The 14562-nt window shown below is 40.2% G+C and overlaps 1 protein-coding gene across 6 annotated transcripts in view; it reads right to left on the bottom strand.

Annotated features, from left to right (window-relative positions):
• Window positions 1-13199, bottom strand: part of HDAC9 (histone deacetylase 9) — a 452594-nt gene extending 439395 nt beyond the window's left edge. For 2 of the 6 annotated variants that reach the window (XM_064411622.1, XM_064411704.1), the window contains exon 1: window positions 12909-13199. The gene's annotated coding sequence lies outside the window, so the exon portion shown is untranslated. Of the gene's footprint in view, window positions 1-1186; window positions 1295-5383; window positions 5487-12908 lie in introns of those variants that run through there. The other 4 variants (XM_064411617.1, XM_064411693.1, XM_064411632.1 and 1 more) reach the window with 3 other exon arrangements.
• Between the last annotated feature and the right edge of the window lie 1363 nt (window positions 13200-14562).

Raw genomic sequence — 14562 nt, 5'->3', positions numbered from 1 at the left:
ACTGAAAAAGTATCCAGCTTGGTGCAACAACTCAGAGAAACAACTGTGATATAAAGGCAAAATGCCATGGAAATTGCTCTAGGGAACTGTGACCACAGCATGAGTTCTTTTACAATCTTTTCAAGAAACAACACAGTACAAAGGAGAAATTACTTGGGAGAAAGATACTTTTTAAAACAGGTAGTTAGAAAGAGGAATTTGAAAGACAAAAGTTGTATTCTAGAAAAAGCACTCATCCAGAAAATTAAAAGTTCACTTGGAGGAAAGAGATAAAGCAGCACTTTTCTTTTTAATCTAGTTATATGCTTACTGTTAATTTCCTAGCAACTATAGGTGAATTTTCTCTTATAAATCTAAGAAAATCGTTAAGAAGAATCTTATAATATTTAGATGCATAAGTCTGATTTAAGCCCAGAAAGCTTTCTGCTGTCACTTATCTATGCCATTTTTAGAGGCTAAATTGTGGTCTTTTTTCATATCACAACCTGCATATCAACATTTGATGGTGTATCAATTTAAATGAGAGCTGACAGAAGGCATCCATAAATGCCACAAGAGAAAGGATTACTTGTTATAACTCTGAACAAAGAAAAATGATCTCTTCAAGACAGCAGTGTCCACCCCCTTGGAGCTACAGAGAAGCAGCAGTGACATTAACAAGTTCTTCACTGATGTTCTCATGGATGTGAGACTTTCCGTAGCACTTACCAAATACTTTGTGTTCCCCTAATTTTTCAAATGTTCCATTTGAGAAGAAATACATATCACTTAAAAGGCAACTTTCTAAAAACACATTCAAGGAACAAGACTTTAAAAGTTAGCAACCACACTGCCAAGCCATCAAATTTCACCCCCCACCAACTTAGCAAGCCTCTGCCAAAGGCAGTGTATGAAAATGAGAAAAACAGCCATTTCATTTCTAAAGGAAATCCCTTGGCACCGGTCAGGGTACTGCAGATTAGATAGCAAGGGGAGGTCTGGGTGTCATATGTGGCCACATTTGGATTTATAATTCTGCTAACAGTAAGATTTCATGGTCATACATCAGGATCACAAATAATGCCAGGTGTTCCAGGAGAAGGAAGCATTCAAATTGAAGTCTATAAAAGTTCTGCATCCAGAAATTGTGAGCACTGCATATAACACCTGCCTCTTCTATGAAGAGGACGGAGAGGCTGCCACAAACCTTAGTAGTGTATCCTAGGGTCATCTTCAGTGAAGCACCAGAATTACTTTCAGATAACCTCTTCCTGCCTCAAGACCTTCTTCCAGACCTATACCAGAGGCACAGCCTAGAAACAAATTCACAACGCCATCAGACAAGTTTCCTGGATCTCACTGATTTCCCCTAAGTTACCAAGGAAGAACTAGATACGGTTTGCATCTACAGCTACTGATTTTTGCCAGCTGGGCAAAAAGAAAATTGGAGAATAAAGATAGATATGTCCTGCTTCAAGGCCAGAATGTATTCTTTTAGGTATTTCCTAGGGAACCTGACCAAGCAGTAAAAACATGGAAGTTGATACCTGAAGAAGTCAGAACAGTCCCTTTCCCAGCTCATCATTCCCAAACTTGCTCTTACATGACAATCATCTCAGAAATGCCAAAATTTTAGGCTAGATACACATAGAAGTAACTTAATCTGATTCAGCAGAATAAAGAGCCAGATGTGACATGCTTCCACTTGCTTCTCAGAAATACTTCCATTTAAAGCATTAAGATTTTACTGGCTTTATCTTCACATGCAATTTTTATTTCTCCTTTTTTTCAGAACTGTAATAAAATAGGCAAAGCTTCTATTAATTTTCAGATGCATTGCAAAAGAAAAATCAATATAAACTGAAATAAAGAATTCCAGTTTATTACTGTTAGGAAATGAGAACCACAGCATTGAATAACATTGCAGTTACTAAACCAAAGACTAAACTAAGGAGTCTCCTCATCTATTGCAAATTGAAAAAAAAAATATTTTTTTTGCTCAACCTACCCTTTATTTCTTCTAGCAGCACTGGTTTTATCGTCTAATCAATACAATTTTTAATGACTGATGCAGAATGAAACATAACTGGTTTCAAGTACCAACTGCTATGTCTGTCCATATGCATTACAGCATTACTTTCACTTTAAACAATTAACCAGCTGCAAAATGGTCAGGACCAAGTGAAATCTTCATTCAGAGAGGATTGTTTCTTCAGCTATCTACTACACAAAAAGCTGTATCTACATTTCTATTTCTAGGAATGCCATAGCCAACACTATTCTATACCAGGGTAAATGTAGAGAATTCAGCTGTAGCATTCATCTTTTAAAACAGAAATATTGTTAGTAGTACCTTCTTTCATAACAAACTACTAAACTTCTCTAATTCAGTATTACATAATAAATTATTGAAATAGATAATAAAATAAAACAGGTGAAAAACCTTGAGGTTTATTTTCTATTCATTTTAATCCTCTATATTTAATTACTGGTTTCTGACAAAAACTTCCTCACCAAAAGTGTTGTTTTCTTTAAACAGTGTTTGTTTTTTCCAGAAATTTAAATTTTACAGAGAAAGTATCACGGAATTTACATTATTTTTTTAAATCACCCTTATAACTTTAGAAGAATTCATTTACTATTAAAATTCTGGGGCCTGGATGACGATATGCAATTAGATTTAATTCAGTATAATTAGACTGAGCCAATAGCTAACACATTTTCAACCTGATGCAAGTCAGATTTTCTCTTTTTTTCCCCTTGATATGTGTCAGCAATAACAGTTCTGTTAAGATCAGTATAGTTAATTATTCTTTTGCCTAACTGAAGCACCAACATCACTGGAAAAAATCTCTAGACAAGAGGATAACAGCCTGCATAGAGATCTGACAGATCATCGCACCAATGTACAGTAACTGCTTTAAGGGTGAAAAATAATTGTCTTTGCTTTGCTCTATGTGTGCTTAGCACACAGTCCACATCCTGTCATGATGCTGGACTTAAAACCCAATTATGAACAAAAAAAAAATACATATATTAGACTCCAGTTCTGGCCTTGCCTATCTATGCATTTCCCATTCACTCTGGAATTCACTCCTCTCATTCACACACCATAAATGACAGATGTTGGTATTTTCATCATATTGATTTCAAAATACTTGGAGCAGGAAGCTATATAGTGTTATTTTTCACAGAGGTGAGTAATATAAAGTGACCAATACATAATACAGCAATGGCAACCTAAAGATGAGGCAATCTTATGATATTTTAAGAAAACTACTTTAGGTTACATATCACATAGTTAATCAGTTGTATGCAAGATAATCACCCTCAATCAGAGTAAGCAAGCAAATTTAAAACCTTTTTTAAAATTTGGTTTACTTTTAATTTGTTTTGATTACACTTGTGGCCTTAAAATACAAAAAACATGCCTTTTTAAATTCTCTCTCCTGAAATACTTAGAACTGAAATCACTGAAAAAAAATCCATATCTTTTTGTCTTAACAGGATAAAGGATTTATTATGTTGCTTCATTATCTACACAGAAGTGTCTTTTGAGCTGACATTTCTATGCATAAAACCTAAATTATGGTCCAAATGTCAGCTGAAAAAGACTCGCAGTTGTGTCTCCTGCTGTCTCTCCCAGCTCAGTCTCTTTTTACACAAACAGCAATACAAACACTCCACAGAAATAAAGAGAGAGGAAAAATGATGCATACAGAGTCCACAGGCAACCAACATCCCAGCAACTCTCTTCAAAAGCAGGGATGACCATTCTGAGGATAAGTACCTGTGAAGCTGTGTCAGGAATGACAGTCAATTTGTCACTACAAATTCAATACAACAAAACCCTTCCAGATTTCTCTCAGGCTTTGTATACAGACTCCCCATAAAAATTGCAGTGAAATTGTGGAAGCAACTCAGTTGCTACTCTGTGGCCTAAAGAAAAACGATTTCATTTGCCAGACGCCCAGAAAAATCTCCTACGCATACCAGCACGCTCTGTTTGCATGTAATCAGAGTACACTGAAGAAGCTACAAACTTATATTTAGGCATCGCTAAGGAAAACTAGTGATGGAGGGAATAGAAGCATGCAGACAGTTTGATGTAGGGAAAATGTACCCAGACTGCATGCCAAAATCTGCTAAATTTATTTAAAGGTAATTTGGAAAAGATGGCAGCAAAGAATAATCAGGAATTATCTTTTATACACATTTCTAGCTCCTCCGCTGCTTTGCCTCCCTGTCTAAATTGAATAAGCTTCCAATGGTTTGCCCTAATGAATTAAGGAACAATCCACTGCTGCTAGCTCCAGTCCCAGATTCCATGCTCCGTGCCATTTCTGCTCTGGCTGGGAAGGAAATGAGTATACTACAGTCTTCCATGCACGTCTTTAGTAGATCTCAACCTTGAACAGGGCTTTCACAAGCTCTCCTCTTAATCTGATCTGTTTCAACAACAAACAACAGCCCATGAAACAGGTGAAAATTTTACATGCAAAGGTGACATCCTGATCTCATTATAGTCAATTGCACAATTCCTCACAGACAAGATCCTTGACCTCTTCAATCAAGGTCCTAATACTGTTAATATTAGTGTCACCCTCAGCAAATTTTTAGATGTCATTCCCTTCACCTTCTTTTGAAAACTGCATTTTCTTCATAATCTGGATAAGTATAAATGACATGCATTAGCACAAGGAAGAAGAATGGTTGATCAGCTCTCAGAAGTCCTGAAGGAAGTCTCATCACATTAATAGGCTGATACTGATCAAGTCACATGTATCTCACTAAAATGCTACAAAAACCTAGGGTTAAACACCCATTAATTACATTAAATCTGTCCTTTTTTTTCACCAGTTTCTGAAGAAAACCTCTGCACCAAAAAATCCACTTGCTAACTTCACTTTCCAGTCAAAAGGAAGCTTTGAACCCTTGCTCCAACTGTTCAAAAGATAGCAATACTTAACTACATTTTCGTAACAGAATTTCTTTTTTTGGAGGAGGTGAAAGCATATAGCCAGATGGAGTGGAAGACAAGGTGTATGCAATGGCAGAGAACAAATATAAACAATTCACAGTCTTCCAAGAGACTCTGAGTAAGCAACCTGGATACACTGAGAGCAGTTGAATATTCTCTTAGGTGGTTTCTTCATTCACAGTCTTCATAAGAGACTAATATGTTTGAAATAGGAGAGCTATAACCCATTAAAGATTTTACTTATCTTCTCTTTGTTACACTCTGCTCCACAGAACTTGGTGCTCTGAGCAGACTGTCCACCTTCAAGCATGGAATGTACACATGCGAGAGGAAGGAACTGCTAGGCTGGTACTGCAGTGGCTGCCCATAAATTAAACATACAAATGTAATTTACAAATGAAAATACCTTTCTCTGATTCATACCTTGGCTTGGATTCCCCTCCTGAACTATTCATTCTTGTAGGCTGTGGTCCTGATTGCCACAGGGCTGCATCTTGACTAGGTCTTTACTCTGTTCCTGTGGATGAGATTCAACTTCAGTGCCCTGCTGTTTCCTAATTGCTCTGATTTTTATGGAAGGAAAACTGAGTACAGTGAGGTGAAAAAGAATCTTATGGCAACCTCCAGCTAGATCCCTGGTGCTGATTGTGGCAGTCAGGAGGGCAGATCTAAACCACATTACAGGACTATGATGTGTTTCAGGTATAGAAAATTATTTTCCATTTCAACTCACTGATCTTTCCATTTATAATATGTTTTCATATAATATATTGAGTAATTATTTATATCCCAAGTAAAACAGCTTCAACTCCAAATGAAATACCAAAAATCTGCTTAACTAATACTATGACTTTTTAATCAATGTTGATTTTATTGACTGCCAAAAGAGGAAACACAAAACATTGGAATGGCAACCGTATGTATTTTATATTGTCCACACATTTCTTTAGTTTTAACCTATATATGGAAAACTGAAGAGCTATCTATCTATGAAACAAATGAATAATTTACACATTTTATGCACCAAATGGTTACTATGTGCATGTTGCTTATTTCCTATTTTGAATTAGGTTAATTTTTTTCCTTGTAAATCTTACATTCATGCCTGCAGTTCACTCATCCCTTGTCAAAGCAAGGTTTAGTTCAATAGTTAGGTACCCTGGAGACTTAATGTTAACTTGATGTCAAAAACTTGAGTAATTAGAATTTTGTATCATTAAATGCCTAGACATACAGAATGTCTGTGCCATATAATTTTCTTCATACACTTCTATAAGAGAGATATAATAATGCATAGAAAGTGTTTTAAAATGAAATTCCAATATCACATTATTTCCCTACTCCAAAATAGCATGATTCAATAACTTTCCTGAGAAGAAATATCAAATTGACTTTATTTTATCGTAAGATGCAATAACAAATTCTTAAAAGTGTACAGTAGTTTGAATTAATTTTATGGTTACAAGACAGTAAAGTTCTGCCTAATGTCTCATTCCTGGACTGTTAGAATTTAGTGCTATTTGCTATTTGGTAGCTCTACCAAGATGAAGTTTCATGTTTCCAGTTTACTCAAGCACTAGACCTCATCTGGAATATTGCATCCAGTCTTGGTGTTCCAAATAACTGAATGAAGCTTCCTCCAGAGTCTGTCAAAGTAGGAAAGGGCTGGAGGACCTGCCCTGTTGAAAGCTGAGAGAGCTGGACCTGTTCATCCTGAAGATGAGGCAGCTTTAGCAGGGACCTAACACCAGCCTATCAGTGCCTAGGAGGAGCTTTACCAAACAGAAGGAGCCAGGCTCTTCACAGGCATGCAAGGCACAAAAATGAGAGAAAATACGCATGAATTGAAACTGGGAGGCTATGACTTAACATAAAGAAGAAAAAGTGCTACCAAGATAATTAAGTATTGGGTATGGTTGTTCAGAGAAGCAGTGGAATTGCTTTCCTTGGAGCTTTTCCAGGCTCCAAGGTTAGAATTGAACTAACCCCTAAACAACATTGCCTAAAGTCTATGTATTTCGACCAACAGGTTCCTTCCAACTTCTGTGATCTAGTGTAACCATGAGCATTACAAAAGCAACAGGAAATTAAATTTTCAGGTTGAGCTTAATACAACCTAGGACATATCACTGAAACTATTCAAAAAAGGAGATGGAGTATTATGACCTTTGGACAACATAATAGAGAGATTTCTGTGGGCACAGACTAATTTACTGAAAAAATCTAAATTCAGACTGAAAAGGATACAGAGAAGGAAACAGAGATATCTGGTGGAATATAGATATTCTCCTGTGAAAATAAACCAGAAGAGTAAATTCAGGCTGACTATATAAATACTCAGCAGATGTATGACTTCTCTTTGACCAAGAATTAAAATGAGGAAAGTTATCAGACAATTTCTATTTACATAGGTATAAATTGACCATGTACCAATCTACTCACACATTTACCTAAACTTCTCCCATATAAACATCTCTATGTCCCTTTCTGATTTACTTGCAGAGTTTATAGCTGGTGACAAGCATCAAAGCCAAGAATAAAAGTTTCTTTAGGGGAAAAAGAAGGCAGGGAGTGAGATAAAAACATTGAAAAATCAGAAAGGTAACTGGAAAAGCAAAGGGAGAAAATGAAAAGGGGCAAGGGAAAGCTCCAGTGCCTAGTCAAGAAGAGAACAGCCAGGGTTTCCCCATCAAGCATCCTCTCCCAGGTGTCCTCTCCAGTGTATCAGGTAGTGCACCATACTACTTTTCCCACAGTAACCACATAAATTTCCCCATGATCTGTTCAAATTCCCAACTGCCCCCTCTATGATGCCATTAGCCCCAAACAAAGTAGTTTTTGATCAGAGGCTGGTGTTGCAAACTAACTAGCTATTATTGGGGAATGCTGGGCAAATACTTGTCTTCCTCCTAATGCAAACTAAAAGCTGCAAAAAACTGTGCAAGAAAAGGCTGGTGAAAGGGCTGGACTCTTACAGCAGTGTCAATCACCTCTGTGACATAACAGCAGTAGCACGGTATGGAGGTACAAGGCCAGGAGAATAACAGCATGAGACCAAGAGCATGAGGACAGGAAGGCAAACACTGTCCTAGAAGCTTTGGTGAAAGGTGACACAACTGCAATGGAAAGGCAGCTGCAAATGGAAGATCCTTGTTGCTATAAAAGGCTGAAAACACCAAAGGCACTGTGCAGCACCACTTCATTTATGGATAGGTTCAGGCTCAAGTGCTCACGTATCTTGTATGCACACAAGATTGGCATCCTTCATGGCTGCCAATTTCTTTTGTGCACTGGACATCATCTTTTCAAAATACTCTTTAGACCAGGTGTTCACCTCTCTTGCAGGTTAACAGAGCATGGAAACAAAAGCTGGACTCAGTGAATGTGACAATAGAGGCTCATGCATGCTTAGACTAAACCAGAAAACCAGACTCAAGTCTGAATAAAATCCCAACAGTGACAGTCATCCATTCTAGAAAAGGAGTACTCTGTATCTTGAACAGAAATGAGCTAAAAGACTTAGTGTCTCAGAGCAGAAATCAAAGGAAGAAATATAGAATCCATTGTTTTCAACTCCAAAACTGAGGAACTGGGGACAAATAAAGACATACTGGGGAACTGGGGACAAATAAAAGACATAGGAGTCATCTTCTTACTGGCACTTAACTACTTTGACTGAAAAGCATTTCATTTTCTTACAAAAAAATAGTTTACAGTTATGCAGTAGATTTAAAACAAACTATCTGGAGAGTTGCAACATATCATAAACAAACTTCAACAATGTATTGGTCATTTGTGAATGACCAATGTTAACATATATTGAAAAATACCATTAACAATAAGTTACTGGAAAATAGGAACGAATATTTGCTTTCTATTACCTTTCCATCTCATAATCATAATTGAGTTAATGCCAATTAATTCAAGTAAACATCTGCTTGAATGTTGTGTAACAAAAGTTTTCAATCACTTTTCCCCATAAAGGAATGTCTAAATTGTGTATCACCTTGCCCACCTTGACTGGGTAAGAATGCATGAACAGTAGAATCTAACCAAACCAAAGACCTGCTCAGAATCCAACACCTTTTCCCCAGATGCCCAACGGCAAATGCATAAGGAAAAGTGAGGAAGTGCAATGCAACCATGTGAATGGTACCTTCTTGAAATGCACTGAAACCTCCAGAATATTTGCTGGTTAGGGATATTCTGACTCAGAAGCATTATATCTCTGCTTTCTAGCCTTTGTTTGTTTTTTTTGCTTTTTTGCTTTTTTTATCTAGGAATTTGTCCAATCTTTTTTTGAACTCATGTTAACTTTTCACATTGACAAACTTCTTTAGCAGAAAGTTATACAACTATATATTGTAAAAAAATGGAGAAGTATGGAGAAGTGTGGGTTTATCCTCACAGGAAAGGTATAAACTGGCCTCAAAGTATAGAAACATTATTTTGAGTGGTAGTTAAGCACTATTTCACTGTAATTTTTTAGCTGCTTGAAGATGAATCTATCCAGCACAAATAAACTTTGTAATTTATTATTAAAGTTGTAACAGTAAGTTCAACACTAGCACAGTCTTACCCAGCACACACTGACGTTCACAAAATAATGCATTCATTACAAATTACATTAAGTAAGGAAAAAATTCTTTGGTCATGTATGATTATCCTAATTTAAAAACTCAAAACCAAAAGGAGAAAATGAAAGGTGATTTCATCAAGTAATGCTAGCTCTAAATTGTCTTACTCATCTATCTGTTTCAACAAACAATATAACATTAAGTGATTCAGCAATGCAACATTCTCTGCCTATTTATCTGGAAATCATTACTGAGGCTTTGAAGGATGACAAATATGTTTTATCATAGAATAGCCTAATGTTCTGTCTTTACATGAGAGCTATCTTTAATTTAACTCAACAGATGCATTATGTACCTTCTACTTAATTACAGCAACTTAAAGAACATTTTCGTACTTTTGAGGAGACTGGAAAACTCTGATGAATACTTATTCCTTTAATTTGAATTTATATGGAAAGTTCATGTAAACAGCATGCTTACAGGACACAGCATATAATCCTCAACAAATCTGGCCCACTCTTTTTTAAAAGGGAAAAAGCCTCACTCCTGTGATGCACTAAGCTCTCTCAAGCTAAATGGTTCAGCTATGAGTATGCTGCAAGCCACAATACTTTCTATTGCAGTTTCAACACATATACCCTAAGTAGCTTTAAATTAGCTAGTCTGAATACTGGTGAATATAAAAGAACAATATTACAAACACTCTGGTAAATATGTACTTAATTTTCCAATTTGGGGATGATTAGACTACATCCCAATTCTTTTGTCATTTTCCATTGGTTATAGTTGTTCATTCACAAGAGGATTTGATTACTTTCAAAGCTACATTTTGCCTACTAACCATTAGCTGAATACTAAGGAACTAACTACTGCAACTACATTTAGGTGCCATCAGTACTCATGGTATTTCATACCATGATTCATACAATTTGGTAAACTTTTTTTCAGGACAGGTAAACTCAACATTGAAACATATTTTCAGTATGCAAGTAATATTTATAACAGCAAGTTCTATGGGGCCTGAGTTTGTGAGATGAAGAACTGAAAGCTATTTTCTGGTTTACATGCTTTTTAGAAAGTATATCATTTTTATAACTGAATCTCTTTTTAATGTTATTTTTATCAAGAAATTAGAAAATACATATGCACTTAATTATAGTATTATCTTTTTTTTTTCCCACAGAAATAAATTTTAATAGAACAACTGCTCTAAATGAAGCATGTATTGGCTTCCAGCAGTGAAGACACTATTTGGCTTTTGGTTTTAAACTGCTCTGGGAGCAGGAAGATGCTGGTAAACTGAAGATACACAACAGCTTACAAATTACTGTTCCCATTTAGTCATGCAGACCAAGCTTCATTTGTGGAAAAGCAATTTAATGGAAAACCAAACACTACTGTTTTCAAAACTAACATTTTAAAGTCAGACTCAAAACATTTGGGTGTATTACACATTTACACAGACCTTCAGAGGACTCTGACACTGAGACCAATGCTTTGGGTAGGCTTAACTATGGCGCTGTGTTTGCATCAAGCTGGTCACCAAGAAGTATAATGGCATGTTTTTCTGCTTTTTTGGAATTCTGAACTGACAACTACATTTTTGTTTAAAAGACAGCTATTTCAATATTTATATGGAGAAACCTGCACCAGTGGTACACAAACATGACTGACTGCAGCTTTTCTCTGGAGCCATGACATGTTTATTCCCACTGTTTTGGATCTCATCTTTGCCATGACAAAGAGGTGTTAAAATAGTATATTATTTGCATCATTCATGGTAGAAAGTTCTATATAGTTGAGACACAGCTATTTCACACAAATAACAATGCAACTTAAGTGTATGAAGGGATGGAATTACCTTTCAAGATTGCTCTGGTGTTATGACAGAGAACAAACTGGCATCTCTTTCTGAACAAAGTAGGTATTCCTGGTACAAAACACATATGAGCTGGGGCCACTGACACAGAAATGGACATGAGAGAAAATCTAGAGACACTAAGCAACAAGATAACTTCAAAAGATATAGGGATGCTGTTGCCGAGCTAGGTGTGTGGGGAGAGAAGATAGGAGTAGGACAAGACATTTGAGTAGGATAGGACATGTGAAAAACCTAAATGTGAAATATCTTCCTTTTTTTGTTCATAAGTTCTCATCACAGCTACAGGCCTTTGTGAGCTTGCAAATTAAATCTTGAATAACTGTCACAAAACTATTCTCCTGTCACAGAAAACAAAATGTCAAAGAACTAAAGCTGACAATGTTGAAAGACAAATGTTTAAAATCCCTTGGTTTCTGTGTCAGTGCTTGTTCTGTGCTGTTTGTGACAGAAAATCTCAACAAGTTTTGCATCAAAAAAGCACATTCATGCATTTTCATATGCCAAAAGGTCTCCACAATCCACCACACTACTTCTTCAAAGATCGGCTTGTTTTAAATATTTGTCTACACTTAAATTCTCATGTTGTTTAACAGTGGGTTTAGACCTGATCAGAGCACTTAAAAATATAAACTGCTGTGGGCTCGGGGTAGATATTAAAAGATGAATACGCACTTTGTGCATTACGAGTAATACCCGCTTTATTTCTCTAAGAGTGATAAGCATGAATGATTACTGATTACTATTATGTTCCATTTCACATCAAAACTCAGACATTTTAGATGAGTCAAAACAACTGTACCTTTGCTGGGAACTACCTTCCTCATGCCCTGCGCTGCCAAACGGGAAGCTGCCGGCCGGGATGCACGCACCGCTTTGGCACCGTAAACACAATTATACAAAATTCTGGCCACCCACCCGGCACGGGAAAGGGAGCGGACGGGACGGGACGGGGCGCACCGCTCTCCGGCTGCCGCCTGCTGCGGGCAGTCCGACACCGGCCGGCGGCGGTGCCCGAGGAGGGCGCACCCCGGTCGCCCACCTGTTCGGCCGCCACGGGCCAGCTCCCCCGGCGCCCTCCGGAGCTCGGCGGTCCCAGCCCACCCCGGGGGGCTGGCACGGCCCGCTGAGCTCCGGCCGCCTCTCTCCGGCCGGCACCCGCGACTCGCCCACGGCCCCGCAGGACGCGGGGTCGCAGAGGATCCCCCGGAGCCAGAAACGCACCCCCCGCCCGGCAGGGCAAGCGCTCCGGGAGCTGCTCTTCCACTCGTCCTCCCGAGAAGTAAAACTTGCCTGGGGCGGCTGTGTCCTCCCTCCCCCGCCACCTTGCCAGCCTTTACACGGTCCAACTTCCCGAAACCTCCCCGAAGGTCCCAAAAATACCGCCCCGGCAGGTCGAGGACAACGTCCGGGTGGCGGGACCGGCCGGCCCCGCACTCGCAGCCCGCCGCAGCCGGGCGGAGCGGAGGGGCAGCCGGCCGGTGCCACTCACCTTCCCGCTCCTCCGCCTTATCTCTTCGCTCGCGGGCTGCAACTTCCAGCGCTTCCCCCAACTGCCATCTTCCACCGGAGCGACGGGGGAAGGAGCGGCGCGGCGCGGGGAGGAAAAGTTGCGGCCGCGGCAGCCGCGGCGGCGATGAGGTGGCTATGAGGTGGCTATGAGGTGGCGATTAGGTAGCGATTAGGTAGAGATTAGGTGGCCATCGCGCCGGCGGGGCGAGCCTGTGCCGAGCGCGGCGGGCGGGCGGGGCGGCGGCGGCAGCTGGCGCGGGGCTGCGCGCTGCGATCGCCGCCCGTGGCGACGCGGGGAGGATCTGCTAAAAATAGCGGCTGGCTCGGCTCGGCGCGGCGCGGGGGGAGGCGGGGGAGGCGGCCGGGCTGCAGCGCTCCCCGCCGCGGCCGCTGGGGGCCGAGCGGGCCGGGCCTCCCGGGGACAGCGCCGAGCGGGAGCGGGGCTCAGCGCCGAGCGGGAGCGGGGCTCAGCGCCGAGCGGGGTCGGGCACAGCGCCGAGAGGGAGCGGGGCACAGCGCCGAGCGGGAGCGGGGCTCAGCACCGGGGGGCTGCGGCTGTCCGGGCCGCCGAGGCACCGGCTGGCGGCGGAGCCCTGGGTTATTCCAGGCACCCTTGCCGCCGGTGGTCCCTGCCGGCCCTCGGGGCAGGGGACACACCTGCCTGCCCCGCCGGCCCAGGACCCGCAGGGGTGGAGCGGGGACACGCGTCTGGGACGGCACCGCGCCGCTTCCGCCGCGTCCCGGCTTTCGGCGCAGGGAGGAGGAAGGTGTTACAGGCTGTGAATGGGATTCTGTTCCCCTGGGCTGTCACAGCCCGGGGTGATTGCACGTTTCTCTGGTGCTGCCTTCCTCTCATGGTCTTCTTATCAGTCTCAATATGTCTTAGTATCTTCACCTAGAGGATGCCCGCCTTTCTGAATGCGCACTCAGTCGCTTTTGTAGCGATCTAGAGTCTCCAGAATTCTCTTTTCCTAATACAGCTTTATATTGCTTTATACAGCTTTATAGTGCTTTTATTGCACTTCGGTCAATGGAATCTCTCTTAGCCACATTTATTTCTAATCCAAATTTTTTGATAGACCTTTTCATTACTCAGGAGAGAAAGTGTCACCTTTTATTTCTCCCCTTCTAGGGAAAGATTAGGAGTTTAGTTCTTGGATATCTAAGCAATCAAAGGAAAAAGAAAAAAAAATCTGTCTTCCACCTAAAGTCTTTAGAAGCTTCATGCTGCATTTTAATTGATTTTTATTTTTTTGAGATTGATTGTATTTATTTTTTCTAGATTGTATCACTTTCAGATGTGCTTTTCTGAAACAAGTGCTTCAAATTGTTCTTTCCAAGACTGGTGAAGACCTACTTAAGCTAGAAAAAAGGTAAAGCTGATAAAAAAATGAGGTTTGGAATTTGGGCCTGAATGTCATTTATTGCTCAAGGAATAAAAGAGGTGAAAACTCAAGTGTGGTAAGCAGTGTTTTTTGTGACTTTCAAAATAAATCTCACTTCTCAAAACTAGAAATAGAACTGTGTCTGAGTATGTTTCAACTTGGAGAGGAATCTCATTAGTTTGTTTTGGTTTGTGTTTTAGTTTGGGAGTCAGTTTCAGTGGTATTGCTGGATGTTAAGTCATGGAGTGC

This window comes from Passer domesticus, chromosome 1 (genome assembly GCF_036417665.1).
Source record: "Passer domesticus isolate bPasDom1 chromosome 1, bPasDom1.hap1, whole genome shotgun sequence".
NCBI lineage: Eukaryota > Metazoa > Chordata > Aves > Passeriformes > Passeridae > Passer > Passer domesticus.
Note: the sequence above shows the minus strand (reverse complement) of the source record. Positions and strands in the feature narration are given on the sequence as shown.